Source organism: Photinus pyralis, unplaced genomic scaffold (assembly GCF_008802855.1).
Source record: "Photinus pyralis isolate 1611_PpyrPB1 unplaced genomic scaffold, Ppyr1.3 Ppyr1.4_LG2, whole genome shotgun sequence".
NCBI lineage: Eukaryota > Metazoa > Arthropoda > Insecta > Coleoptera > Lampyridae > Photinus > Photinus pyralis.
The window spans coordinates 32,007,353-32,020,745 of NW_022170403.1; the positions used below are offsets into that span (position 1 = coordinate 32,007,353).

At 40.7% G+C, this 13,393-nt stretch overlaps 1 pseudogene; it reads right to left on the reverse strand.

The window, feature by feature from the left end:
* Window positions 1-5,273: 5,273 nt before the first annotated feature.
* LOC116164384 lies at window positions 5,274-6,933 on the reverse strand (annotated as a pseudogene).
* Window positions 6,934-13,393: the final 6,460 nt, after the last annotated feature.

Genomic DNA, 13,393 nt, shown 5'->3' on the forward strand with positions numbered 1-13,393 from the left:
GACATTTTGACTACGAATTCCTAGAGTGATTTTGGCCAGTGTTTCGTTCAGTGTACTCGTTTATTGGATTCATCCACTTTACTTAAACTATCTCTGCGTCCATTTATATTGTATCTGTGCAATTAGGTCCTTTGTTCATAATAAAAGGGTACAGGAATACTTTTCCTTAGAAATGTTATGCATATTACGTATATGAATACGAACGCTATTATCTAGTACTAATTACTGAAGGTACCTTCTTGTCTTAAGTATTAGAGTATATTGATTATTAACTTAGGGATGTTGAACTCTATGTCTGCTGAATGGAAATATGTGTGTGCAGTTGCTGGCCCTATTGTAATTAATTGGGACAGGATGGTCACCCGACCAACGTTGGAAGGTCGCCTACTTCGCAGGTGATACCGCGCACCAGGTCAGTATTGGTGCCTGGAGTCTGTTGTCTTGTCTGGCGTTATGTTTATCTCTCTCAGGGGTTACGGCGTACCTGGGATCCATAGTAACCTTCTGTTTGTCCCGACTGGGTGTCTATACACTTTGGAAGGCCTCCCATTATTTCACCTAAAGTTACGTTTCACAAACAAGGGCTCCGACCAATTTGAGGGTGTTTGCGGGCCCTCTGATCAGTACATCCATACCTCAGGATGCGTTGATACCACAGATCGGTGTAAGTACTCTGTCTCTTGGTCACTTGGGCCTACCGCGTTGGAAGACTCGGGCGGATCCCTCGCCTAAAGGCGTCTTTCATGGGAGTTACGTTTTCAGTGTGAGGGCTCCCTGGACAAAGTGGCCCCGGAAGACTCTTGCAGATCCTCCATTAGTTCTACACATGAGGGTAAGAATTGTACAGACATTCATTGGCTACAAGAAAAGTCGCCCCCGGATTATCGCCTCCAAGGAGAAGTCGCTACCAGAAAATGCTCCCTATTACAATTTATTTATTTATTGTTCCTCTCTTGTTCTGGGCCCTCAACAGCCTTTCGCCCAATTACAAAGTGATCCTCATAATGCTTTTTAGAGGTGCCCCTGCAGACGGTCTTAAGTTGCTCCATACCACTCCAGTATTTACCTTATTAATTAGGAAAATTGCAGGAAAAACTAATTCGGAGTAGTCGACAGAATGCTCGAAACTGATCTAAGGAAATTCCCATCTCTGCCACAGATGAAAAATTCTTACCTCAGCACAGGTTCGAACACTCGACCTCTCGACTATGTAGTCCCACGCTTCCCACCCATCCCGATTAATCATGTCTAAAAAAAACATTCCGAGATGTGTTCCGGAGTAGAAAAAGAACCAAACGGGCAGGGGACAAAAGTCCCACTCATCCCGATTAATCATGTCTAAAAAAAATATTCCAGATGTGTTCCGGAAACAAAAAAAAACAAAAAAAACAAAAGAGCAGGGGACAAACGTCCCACCCATCCCAATTAATCCTGTCTAAAAAAAATATTCCAGATGTGTTCCGGAATAAAACAAAAGAGCAGGGGACAAACGTCCCACCCATCCCAATTAATCCTGTCTAAAAAAAATATTCCAGATGTGTTCCGGAATAAAAAAAAAGAACATGGAACAAAGATCCTACTCATCCCATTAAAAAAAATTATAAAATAAAATTAATATCAAATTTAACAAAAAAAAAGGGTGTACTGTTTCGCCATTTCAAACTTACCTCAGCAATCGGCGCACCGATGACAAGATGGCCGTGTAAGCGGAACTTTGTTAAATATGAAAACATCACGTTTTATTACAGTAATTCAGTAATGTTTATTGTTCAACAGACTCTTAGGCCCGGTTGTATAATGTCAGTTTAAACTTCAGTTTATAGTTGAATTGTGGGTTAAAGGATTTGATTGGCTAATATTTCACAAGCTGGCCAATCGTATTTCTCAAATCTGTCGGTTAAACCAAACTGAAGTTTAACCCGACATTGTACAACCGGGCCTTAGTAATCCATAAATGAACAACTATAAAAGTAAATATAGATACAGCTTGCTAAGGCAGTTTTATTACAGCAGGGGGCGCGCGAAGGAGTGCGCCCCACATATAGGGGACTTCGTAGGCGACATCCAAGAAAGACGGTCGATAAATAGAGCACTGTATCGAGTCATTGTTGCTGTTCAATAAACGCCTATTGTAAATTGTTATATAGTGTTTAATTTAGGGGTGTAATACCCCTCATCCCTTATACCGTTAATAAGTTAATTTTTACAAGTATAACCAAGAGATGGTATATCGTAATGTGTCTGAGATTTTGTTAGGAATGCGCCTAAACCCAATAGTCTGTTGGCCAAGACGTGAAATTGATTCATTTTATATGTGAGCGACTTCCGTGATAGGGCTCTGTCAATGTTGAACGAAAAGTGAACGTTTCCTCGTCGTGGGCGAAACGAAACGTTAACGTTCAACATTATGTAATGGACGGTCGCTTTGACGTTTCAAAAATTTGGTTTTGACTTTGTATTTTAAACATAGGGAAATTTACACAAATACCGCTTCATAGCGAACATGAACAAAAGTGTGTCTGGCGATAACAATCGACAACAAAAACCTATTGGGGAAAGCGAGCGCGGTTGCCACGACCTATTTCAACCTAAGAGTTTCATTCCGTTCCGTTTAAAGGGAACACGTAACAAAAATGCAGGTTCACTAGTCGTGTAAAAAGGTCAATGTCGTTGCGTTGAGAAAATAGCTCCCGTTTCATAACTTCTAACGGCAAATAGCCAGAGAGTGGTGTTTGCTGAACTTTGTCAAGAAAAGTTAAAATATTATAGGGATAAGGGGCATCCTGTCCCCACTGAGGATGCAACCGGAAACAGTTGCGAAGATATCAAAGAGTGCGGTTTGGACGCAGGCAATGGCAAAGAAAAAAGAAAGTTGGACTTGCTTTGGTTTTTTGCGTTCTCCATAATAAAAAACCACCAACCTCTGGCGGAAGTGCTCATGAAGTTCTGTCTGCACAACATCGCATTGACAAGTGATCTCAATGAGATGCTTCAACAGGTCCGTTTACGGGAGGAATATAGAGGGATGGAACGAAATAAGAAACCATCAAAATATCAAATGTATGTGTTGTTTTTCGGTTCAGGGTCATCGCCATATATTTCCGAAAAATCTCAACGCGGAAACTTACAAAGAAAGGTTCCCGATTGCTGGTAAAGCAATCCAAGAGCAAATGTATGTAGATGACTACCTTGATGGAGCAGAGTCCCTAATAAAGAAGCCACCAAGGTACAACAAGATATGTGCAGAAGTATATAGAACATCTCTTTAGTTAAAAGGAATTCCTCATCAACAGAAGTTTTACAAGCAATACCTGAAAATGTACTTGAAGTGAACGATAAAGATATTGTCAACAAGAGTGAAATTCCATCCAAAAGACATTAGGAATTGTATGGGATTCAACGGGATTCCAAAGGAAGTTATGGAAGAAATACGAAGACCATAATCAGAAGGAAAATAACAAGCTTTGTCATAAGTGCCTTCGATCCCCTTGGTTTTTTTGCATCCATCAATATGAAAAGATTATCAGTCCTACCAGTTAGTTTGCAGGTCCCAGACGATGATAGATTGGGACGACGAAGTACAGGAAGCAGTTATGCCATATTGGAAGATGCGGATCCATATCTCTCCGCAAATGACAGAGCTTTCACTTTTTCGAAGACAACAAAGCCCATACTGAGGATGTCACTTTCGAGTGTTATGTTAATGTGGTGGAGATATTTTTTACTCAAGAACTCGATGAGTCCACGTTATGGTTCCAACGGGATGGAGCAACTGCCCATCATGCTGCAAAAGTATCAATAATGCAGCCGTACGACAGTTGTTTCAAAATCGTATCATTTCTAAAAACTGTGCTGTTCAGTGGTCTGCAAGATCACCGGATCTTTTCGTTTGTGACCTCTTCTTATGGGGATTTTTGAAAAGTAAAGTAAAACCCTTCTGTTATATATATCGTAAAACCTACAGTACACGCAGAGGTGGTGCCCATCTTTTGGATTATTATATTCAAGAAATGATATTTTCTTACAAAATGTTAAATGGCATACAATACAGGGTGTCAATTTTAAAACCTGCAGTCGGCCATATTTTCCAAACTAAAGAAGATCTTGAAAATCGCGCAAAACCGTTTCGGTGGTATCGAGGGGGAACCAGAATGACGTTATGAGTGACAACCCCCCCCCCCCCCCTCCTAACATCTGTGAACAACTTGTGACACATCGTTGGAAAGCTACTGAAAAATGCTTTCCAGTTGTACCAATAAGTCAATATTCATTAAGACAATTTAACAAAAATTTAATAATTAACAAAAAAAAACTAAATTTTGACATTGAGGGATGTATGGCAAATTGATCAAGAACTTCCTGGCGCTTTGTATAAAAATTGAAATTTTATATTAAAATACGATTTCGGGTAAAATTTAATACAAAACTCGTCAGTAAAATGACATTAACTGACTCGGAAATTAAAGTACTCGGCCCCAAAGGGGCCTCGCAATTCAATATTTCCTCGCCAGTAGTGTATCATTTTGCGGATTTTATGTAAATAACTATTACTGCCCTTTCAAACCCTCCCACTCCCGCGCGCCACCTTGTACTTACCTACCCTAATATAAAAACACTCGACAACAATCAACTGTCACGCACCTACGATTGGAGCCAAATATGTTACGAGAAGTGGCAATTAACGCTATATACATATTCTTTTATTGTCTATATTACCATAAGTACTAATTAACTTTACACGGATTTGTGCTTAGTAACAACCGTACCCCATTTAAGTACCTAGTTGTTAAGAAAATTGTCTGTCGCCAAGGCTAAGCCAAGTGGCGTGTTTCAATATTCTCCTTGTATTCAATGCTATGAATTTAATATCCACGCTATAGACTCAAATTTCAAGGGTCAGAGGTTGTGTTTAAGATTAAGGTTCCTGCTTTAAAACTTAAACAATTCAATTATTGGCTTTCAAGATTCAAGATTTAGAATTCAACATTCAAGCCTTTAGGTACACACCTTTTAGGTTTCAGCCTTTGATTTTAGTTTTAAGATTCTAGGAGTCTACGAACAATGGGGATCCTAAAACTCGTAGGCACAACACTGAAACGAGTTAAAGGGACAGACGTTGGAATACGGGTTTGAATACACCGATGCGATAGCATATCAATGAACCAGAGATTGACGTGCACTATGGCAAATCTAGACAGGCAGGACACTCATCTAAATGAAAAGAAGGACCTAAGACAAGTTTCATGCAAAAGGTAAAATATTAAATTATCTAATATTTTTTCATAAATCTTTTATTTACATATTGGCACAACGCTGACTTGTCTGCTCTCGTACAAAATAAACTTATAACCTGATCATATGGGCCATTGAAAATAAAAAAAACCAATTACATTAATTTTTTCTTGTAATAGCGTTCTACAAACCCTAAACCAAACGCAGATAAAAGTCCCACGGCAAAAAATAAGGAATAGGGTATGAACTTTAGCGAAAATGGAAAACGGACCTTCATCAGCGTTACTAAAAGCTTACACTTAGATTCTGAATATGGCGGGTATCGGACGGAAGACATTTTCTCTCCGAAGGAACTGAAATTCTTTACCAGTATCGGTTTCTTGTGCACGAACGTGTCGAAACCGTATTTTCCATGGTACGCACCCATGCCACTACTTCCGACGCCACCAAATGGCACGTTAGCGACGCCGGCGTGCATCAAAGTGTCATTCACGGTTACACCCCCACTGGATGTGTTCTTAAGCACTAGGTCTACGACCTTCTTATTCTTGGCGAACACATACAAGGCAAGCGGTTTGCCATTTTGGTTTACGTACTTGATGGCGTCCTTCACATCGTCGACGTACATTATCGGTAGAATGGGCCCAAAAATTTCCTCTTGCATTATGGGATCAGTATCCTTAACATCATCTAAGACGGTAAGTTGTATAAACTTCTCTGCCTCATCAGTTTTACCCCCAATGGCCACTTTCCCATTTTCTAGTAGCCTGGACAGCCGTTTAAAGTTATTGCCGTTAATAATCCTTGCGAAATCCTCGGACTTTTGCGGATCTGTTCCGTACCACTTTCGGAGAATACTCTCGGCACTGCTAATAAACCTGCGCCCCACTTCCCTGTTGCACAGCAAGTAATCGGGCGCGATGCAAGTCTGTCCGGCATTTACCCATTTTCCCCACAAAATGCGATGCGCCGCTATATCAATATCGGCACTCTCGTCCAAAATACAAGGACTCTTTCCTCCCAACTCCAAAGTGGTCGGCGTGATGTGCTCGTTTGCTGCAGCATGGACCAGTTTGCCAATCCTCGACGAACCCGTAAAGAAGATATAGTCGAACCTTTGCTTAAGTAGCTCTTGCGTGTCTTCGGGACCTCCCCTAAATACTTGGTAGCAGTCGTTATCGAGATACTTCGGCACGAGCTCTGCTATTACCTTTTCGGTTTCCGGCGCCAGTTCCGAAGGTTTGAGGACGACACAATTACCGGCGGCGATCGCATCAGCCAGCGGGCCTAAACTGACCTGTAAGGGATAATTCCACGCGCCGATAACTAAAACCACCCCATACGGATCGTTGTAAATTAGCACCTCGTCCGACATATTCATGAAATACTTAGGCGGCCGTTCCGGACCAATCCACTTCCGCAATTCGGCGAGAGTGTTGCGAATGTTATTGGAATTAAATCCTATTTCCATTGCGATGGACTCTTGCTTGTGTTTGCCCAGGTCTGCTTTGAGGGCTTCTTCTAGTCGAGGTGCGTTTTCTTCGTAGAGACGTAAAAGATTTTTGAGTTGCTGTTCGCGAAATGCCACTGCTTTTGTACGTCCCGTGCTGAATGCATTTCTTGCTCTTGTTACAACTTCTTCCGTGGAAGGTGACATTCTGCTCCTAAAAAATGAAAGGTTAATACTCGTGCGTTAATGGATCAAACTAATACTACTAAGCGTTGATTGTTCTCACGCAGTCACCAAATTAGGAGACTAAATTGGTTTAATTTAAAGAGCGATGACGTCATGGTTTCATTCACGACATACGTTTTCATTTATTTATTAACTTTTTTGCTCAAGAATTGAAAAGGGCGATCAGATGCGCTGGTTCGAATGCCGTCTCACCCACAGAAAATTCGCCCTCCGTCGATTACGCCCCCTGAATAATCGCGTCCAGTGTAGAATATTGGCCCCCAGAATGTTCTCCCCGGAAGATTCGTCCTGGTGAGATTCGCTCCCGAACATTCATTGCGCGGAATATTTGACTCCAAGAAAGTCGCCCCCCGGGCTTTAGCCTCCAAGAGAAGTCACCACCCGGAGTAATTACTCCCAGAAAATTCGGCCTACTACTGTTTGCAGCTCTTTAGAGCGGTTATACCGAAAAGGCGTTTTCTCATTGGTTGCATTTTGTCTCGAGCGAGTATTGTTAAGGGTAAACTTAGGCATGACGTATTTTCATGGGCGATTTCACCGATGCGAAATAACTTGCATCTTGGAGGAAATGGTGGTTAATTTTCGTGAGCGTATATCTTACATGAGCGAATTGTCAGGTGAATCATCCGGGCCGAAGATTCCGAAGGGGACTCTTTTGGTGCGAATTTTCAGGGTTGAATATTTTCGGGGGTGAATTCGCAGTGCTTTCTTGAGGGCCAATAGTCCAAGGGCGAATTTTTCGGGTGAATAATCTATCTCTACTCGTTTAAAGCTAGTGGTTAAACTCGATTAATTTAACACCCGTTTAACTCTGCTAGTGGTTTTGGGACTATACGTCGTCTAGTATAAAAACAGTTTCTACGCATGGGAATAAGTAGCATAATTTGAGTACACCTCACAGGTGACCAGATTTGCAGTGGGCGATGATTGATGTGATGTGTTTTTATACTAGAAGCGCAATAGTTACGTAACCTACGCCCACGCCCCATTTTCATCATTCATGGTCAAATTTACGACCTTGTGGCTACGTCACAGATTAAATACATCAACTGAATCACTTTTTGACTTCTTTACTTAGCACGAAGCGTTACGCAGTTTTGGTTGGCGAGGGGCAAGGAGTGTCTCCTCGGGGATTACTTGATAACGCATTGCCCATAAGAAGCATATACAGTGAGCGGCTAAAATATGGAACAAACTCATTTAAAAATTTGGTGTTGCATTAAAAAAAATGTTCGCACACGTCTAATCATAATTTTTCTTGCACTCGAGCGAAAACATACGGGGTGCGTCAAAAAGTAGATTTTCATAGCAAAGTTGATTTTTTTTTAATGGAAATACTGTTTAAAAAATCAACTTTGGTATCAAAATCTACTTTTTGACGCACCCTGTATATATTCTCTATACCTAGTTAAAAAAAATGCACAAGACATTATACTTATATTTTATTAAAACCCAATATCTTATTAGCGCATTTTTTAAGAATTAAAAAAAATGTGCTATTGTTTGCGTTCTGTCCGTCCGGACCCACTTCTTCTAGGGGAATGGTCTTAGAGTCCTGGAATTTTGTGCAGTAAGTAGCCTATATATCTTGAAGGTGTGCCAGACGGCCATCAAATTTCGCTGTCTAAAAAGCCCCCCCCCCTCCCCTCCCCACGAATTATTTCCTGAGATGCTGTTTTTGAAAGAAAACGTATATAGCTTTTACATAGGACAACCCTCGGGACAACCTATTGGTCTCAGATTTTGCATACGCGACAATGGGGGGGGGGGGAGGGGGAGAGGTAAACACATGTTCTATCCTTCATGCTATTCTAATGAAAGGTCTCATCAAAATAAATTGGTTTGTACAAAGTATAACTTTCCCGTGCGGACCCTTTTTCGAGATCAGTGAGCGACGGAGTCTGAGGGGGGGGGGGGATTAAAATTAATCTCTCATTGTATTCTAATTAAAAGTCTCAACGAAAGGAACTGTTTTCTACCAACTACTGCCCTTCTTTCTGTCTTCTTATAAAAGCACGAGGAGGGGGGGGGGGGGAACTAGTTTTATCCTTCATGGTACTCTAATGAAAGGTCTCAGCGAAAGGAATTAATTTCTACCAACCATAGCCCTCCTCCTCGACCACTTATCGTGATCGGGTATATTCTCTTATACCTCAAGAATGGATTATCGGAAGAGGGTACTCACAAAGGGCTATTGAGACGTCTGCAAGAAATATGTATATCCATTGGTGATGTAAAAACAAAAGCTATTTCTGTTAAAAAAATGCGCTTGATCTGCACAAGAGTTGTGCACAATTTATACTTGTTTTGTTTTTATATGAAGTTGTTCCATATTTTAGCGGCTCACTGTACACTGCGCACACTGCTATTCCATGAGTAGGTAATAAGGTCCTGCTTATTATGGGAACATCAAATGAAGTAGTCCCTGCAGATTTGTAGAAAGATTTCAAAGAAGTTCTCTTGGGAATATGGGGGTATTTTAATAAACACTCCTAAGATCATTAAAAAAAAGACACCTTTACATCTAAAAAATGTTTTCAAAGAGATTTCATTATTGTGGATTTTTAGCGCATTCTTGTAAATTTATTTGTAAAAAGGTAGCTTTTAATCTCACTTTGATCGGCTGGTTGGCTGGCAGCAAATGCGGGGCCGTAGAAGAACGCTTGTAAAATGATAAGGAGTGTACATACACCTACAAGGGCCATGTAATTAACAACTTTTGGGACGAGGCTACGTGATATGGGGTCGGTGCCATCTGGGCGCCATCCCCGGGCGTGTTGTACTAACGTGGTGACTTTTCAGTTTTTTCATATGTTCTTCAACAGTTTTGGTCCGATTGTTTTCAAATTGGTGTCGTCGGAAGGATCGTAATTGTAAACGTGCCCACGGAACTTTGTTTTTTTTTTCATTTGGGTGCCTAAAAGTTTCTTAGAACTCGAATCGCGGTCTCTCCTTCTCGTGTCGCCAATAGAAGCTCGAGCTATGAGAAGTGCGCTAAAAATTGAGTATACTATTTTGTGGAGGGTTTTTAGCGAAATCCACCGAAGTGCTCATTGCGGCTGGACTGGACGTCGGACGTGGGTACCGACAAAGATAATGTGGTTGCCCCCGACAGGATCTTACTGATGGTGGAGTCAAAACTTCAAACGCGAATTGCGAGTGAACGGAAGGACGAAAGTGGGTATCGACAAAGGGAATGTGGTGGTTCCCACAAGATCTTGTAGATGGGGAAATCAAAATTTCAAACGCGAATTGCGAGAAAACGGGACGTCGGAATTTATAAGTTTGTCATTGTCATTGTCTCTAAATTTGGTCCCCCTTAGTGTTTTTTTGAGATTCGGGACAAAAAATAGTCACTGGGTGGTAGATCTGGAATATATTAAACGTGAAAACAAATATTAATTAATAATTAATAAATATAAATATAGCAAACGAGCTCTTGGGTATGGCTATAGCATACGCAAAACCAAATTTTGAATCTGGTGTTGGATTTACTATTATTCCAAGTGCATATAATAATAATAATAATAATAATAATATAGACGTAAAGAAAAAATTGAGACTCGAAATGTTTTTATTTGAGTCTCAATTTTTTCTTTACGTCTGTAATTAATTACTCAAACATATTATGGAGTTCTTCGTCAACAAAATAATAATAATAATTTTTTTTAAATATATAATATCCGTTTATTGATTGCAAGTCACTTCCGATTGACAAGTATTGACCAAAATTGAATCACCTAGTCCCTTGACCATTGTCTACCTATTACTGAAAACAGAATTGGAAAATTCGAAACCGTTCGTGAGTTATCATGTACAAAGATGGACGGACAGAAAGTCCAAAAGCATAAACTCGCTTTTTGTCGCTCATTAATAACATTAATAATGTTCCAATTGTTTTGTAAATTGCTACACAAGTTACGGCTCCGTCCGGGAATATAAAAACGACCCCTCGTATAACAGGTTTTAGCTAATACCTCCTTTGTGGGCTTAACTCACTATAGAAACATTTAACATAGTCAACCATAAATTTCCTGCAATCCGACCACAATACCCTTGAAACTCTAACCCAAAAGAGCTACTAGGGAGCTTTCGAAACAGTGAATGAAAAGCCTAGGTAAGTACTAGAAAATTTTTCGAAGAAGACTCCTCTGTGCATTAGGTTTTTCGATGTGTTTATATAATTATTTATGTTGTCAGGTCTTCTTTTTTGTTTGTTTCATTTTATGCGGTGCTGATTTTAGGTCTGTTTACCACCGCCAATAATATTTAGGTTGAGAATCGCTGTAAAAACCAGCGGGTCAGCATTGCGTTTTTCCATCTTCGCAAGAATTCTGAGACATCCGACGGCTATCCAAATTAGACCCACATTTCATTCGAGCTGGGGTAATCTAAGAAGTATCCACTTCACAGAGGAAACCGATTCAATTTTGCATGCGACGGTATAACCACCGGCTTCAGGAAACACTGTTTTAAGAAATGTATTGTTCAATTTTCAATTTCTTATTATTATCGCAATCATATAATAAGAGAAAAAAAATGCTTGATGTAAAATTGTAATTAGAATTTTCGGTGATTATTAAACGGCACCAAGTTGTGCATATTGCCTTATGAAAACATTCAGTAATTATGTCCAATGTATTTATTTAAGTAATTCTTAGAAAAAAATCGTGGCCACGAACTAAAAAATTGACAAAAAGTTCGGGGCAAGATACATTAACCCAGATAATAATGAGGAGAACATTGGAAGCGGATTGAGATTTGTTTTATTTATCAATATTTAAATTAAATTGAATTAAATTAAATTAATTAAATATCACGTTGGAATATTTATTGTCCATTAAGCAGGAAATGTGAAATCAAACTAAAAAATTTAACTTCCAAGTAAAAATAGAAAGGGACAGTTTTTTTGCTGTCATACTCTCATTAGCGCATTTTTGCAAAAATTTTTTTTGTAAAAAGTAGCTTTTAATCTCACTTTGGCTGGCTGGCTGGCTGGCTGGCTGGTCGGCTGGCTGGCTGGCTGGCTGGCAGTAAATGCGCGCCCGTAGAAAAACGCTTGTAAAAAGACAAGGAGTGTACATGTAACTATCGGAGCCGTGTAATTAAGAACGTTAGGGATGGGGCTACAGGATTTGGAGTCGACGACATCTGGACGCCATCCCCGAGCGTATTATACTAACCTGGAGATTTTTCAGTTTTTATCTATCTTCTTCTACAGTTTTTCTCCGATTGTTTTCAAATTGGTATCGTCGGGAAGATCTTGTCAACGCGCACAACTCCTGCGTGGCGGAATTTTGTTTTTTTTTTTCCTAGGGGCGAAATAAACCACCTTTTGCGCGGCGCGCTTCGAGGGGTAGTCGACTTTGGGCGCCCAAAAGTTTCTTACAGCGCGAATCGCGGTCTCTCTTTCTCGTATCACTAATAGAAGGTCGAGCTATGTGAAGTACCCAAAAGTTGAATACGATTTTATGCCGGGATTTTAGCGAAATCTACCAAAATGTGAATTACGAATGAACGGGACGTCCGAACTGTGTATCGACAAAGGGAATGTGGTAACCCCCGACGAGATCTTACTGATGGTGGAGTCGAAACTTCAAATCCGAATTGTTGCGGGTGATCAGAAGGGGGTGTCGACAAAGGGAATATGGTAACCCCCAAAGGATTTTAATGATGGTGGAGTCAAAACTTCAAACGCGAATTGCAAGTGCACGGTAAGTGAGAAAATGGTACCGACAAAGTGAACGTGGTAGCTTTTGGCAAGATCTTATTGATGGTGGCGTCAATATTGGCTAATAAAACACTGATCTGCCACACAAAAATGCGCTGAAGTCCCTTCGATCTCACACGAGGACTTTGATCATTTTTAGCGCATTTTTGCAAAAAATTTTTTTTGTAAAAAGTAGCTTTTAATCTCACTTTGGCTGGCTGGCTGGCTGGCTGGCTGGCAGCAAATGTGGGGGCGTAGAAGAACTCTTGTAGAAAGGCAACGGGTGTACGTGTATCTACAGGGCCGTGAAATTTGTCAACCTTAGGGACATGGCTACATGATGTGGGGTTGGCGACATCTGGGCGTCATCCTCGAGCGTAGTATACTAACGTGAAGTTTTTCAGTTTTTTCCTATCTTCTACTACAGTTTTGGTCCGATTCTTTTGAAATTGGTGTCGTCGGAAAGATGTTGTAAACGCGCACAACTCCTGCGTGGCGGAATTTTGTTTTTTGTCATAGGGGCGAAATTAACGACCTTTTGCGAGGCGGCGCGCGCGTCTTCGAGAAGTAGTCAGGCGCCTTTTCCCTTCCGTTGCGAACTCACGCGGTTTAACGTTTCGTGAATCTCGAATCGCTGTCTCTCTTTCTCGTGTCGCCAATAGAAGTGAATTGCGAGTGAACGGGACGTCGGAAGTGGTACCGTCAAAGGGAATGTGGTAGCCCGCGACACGATCTTACTGATGGTGGAGTCAAAA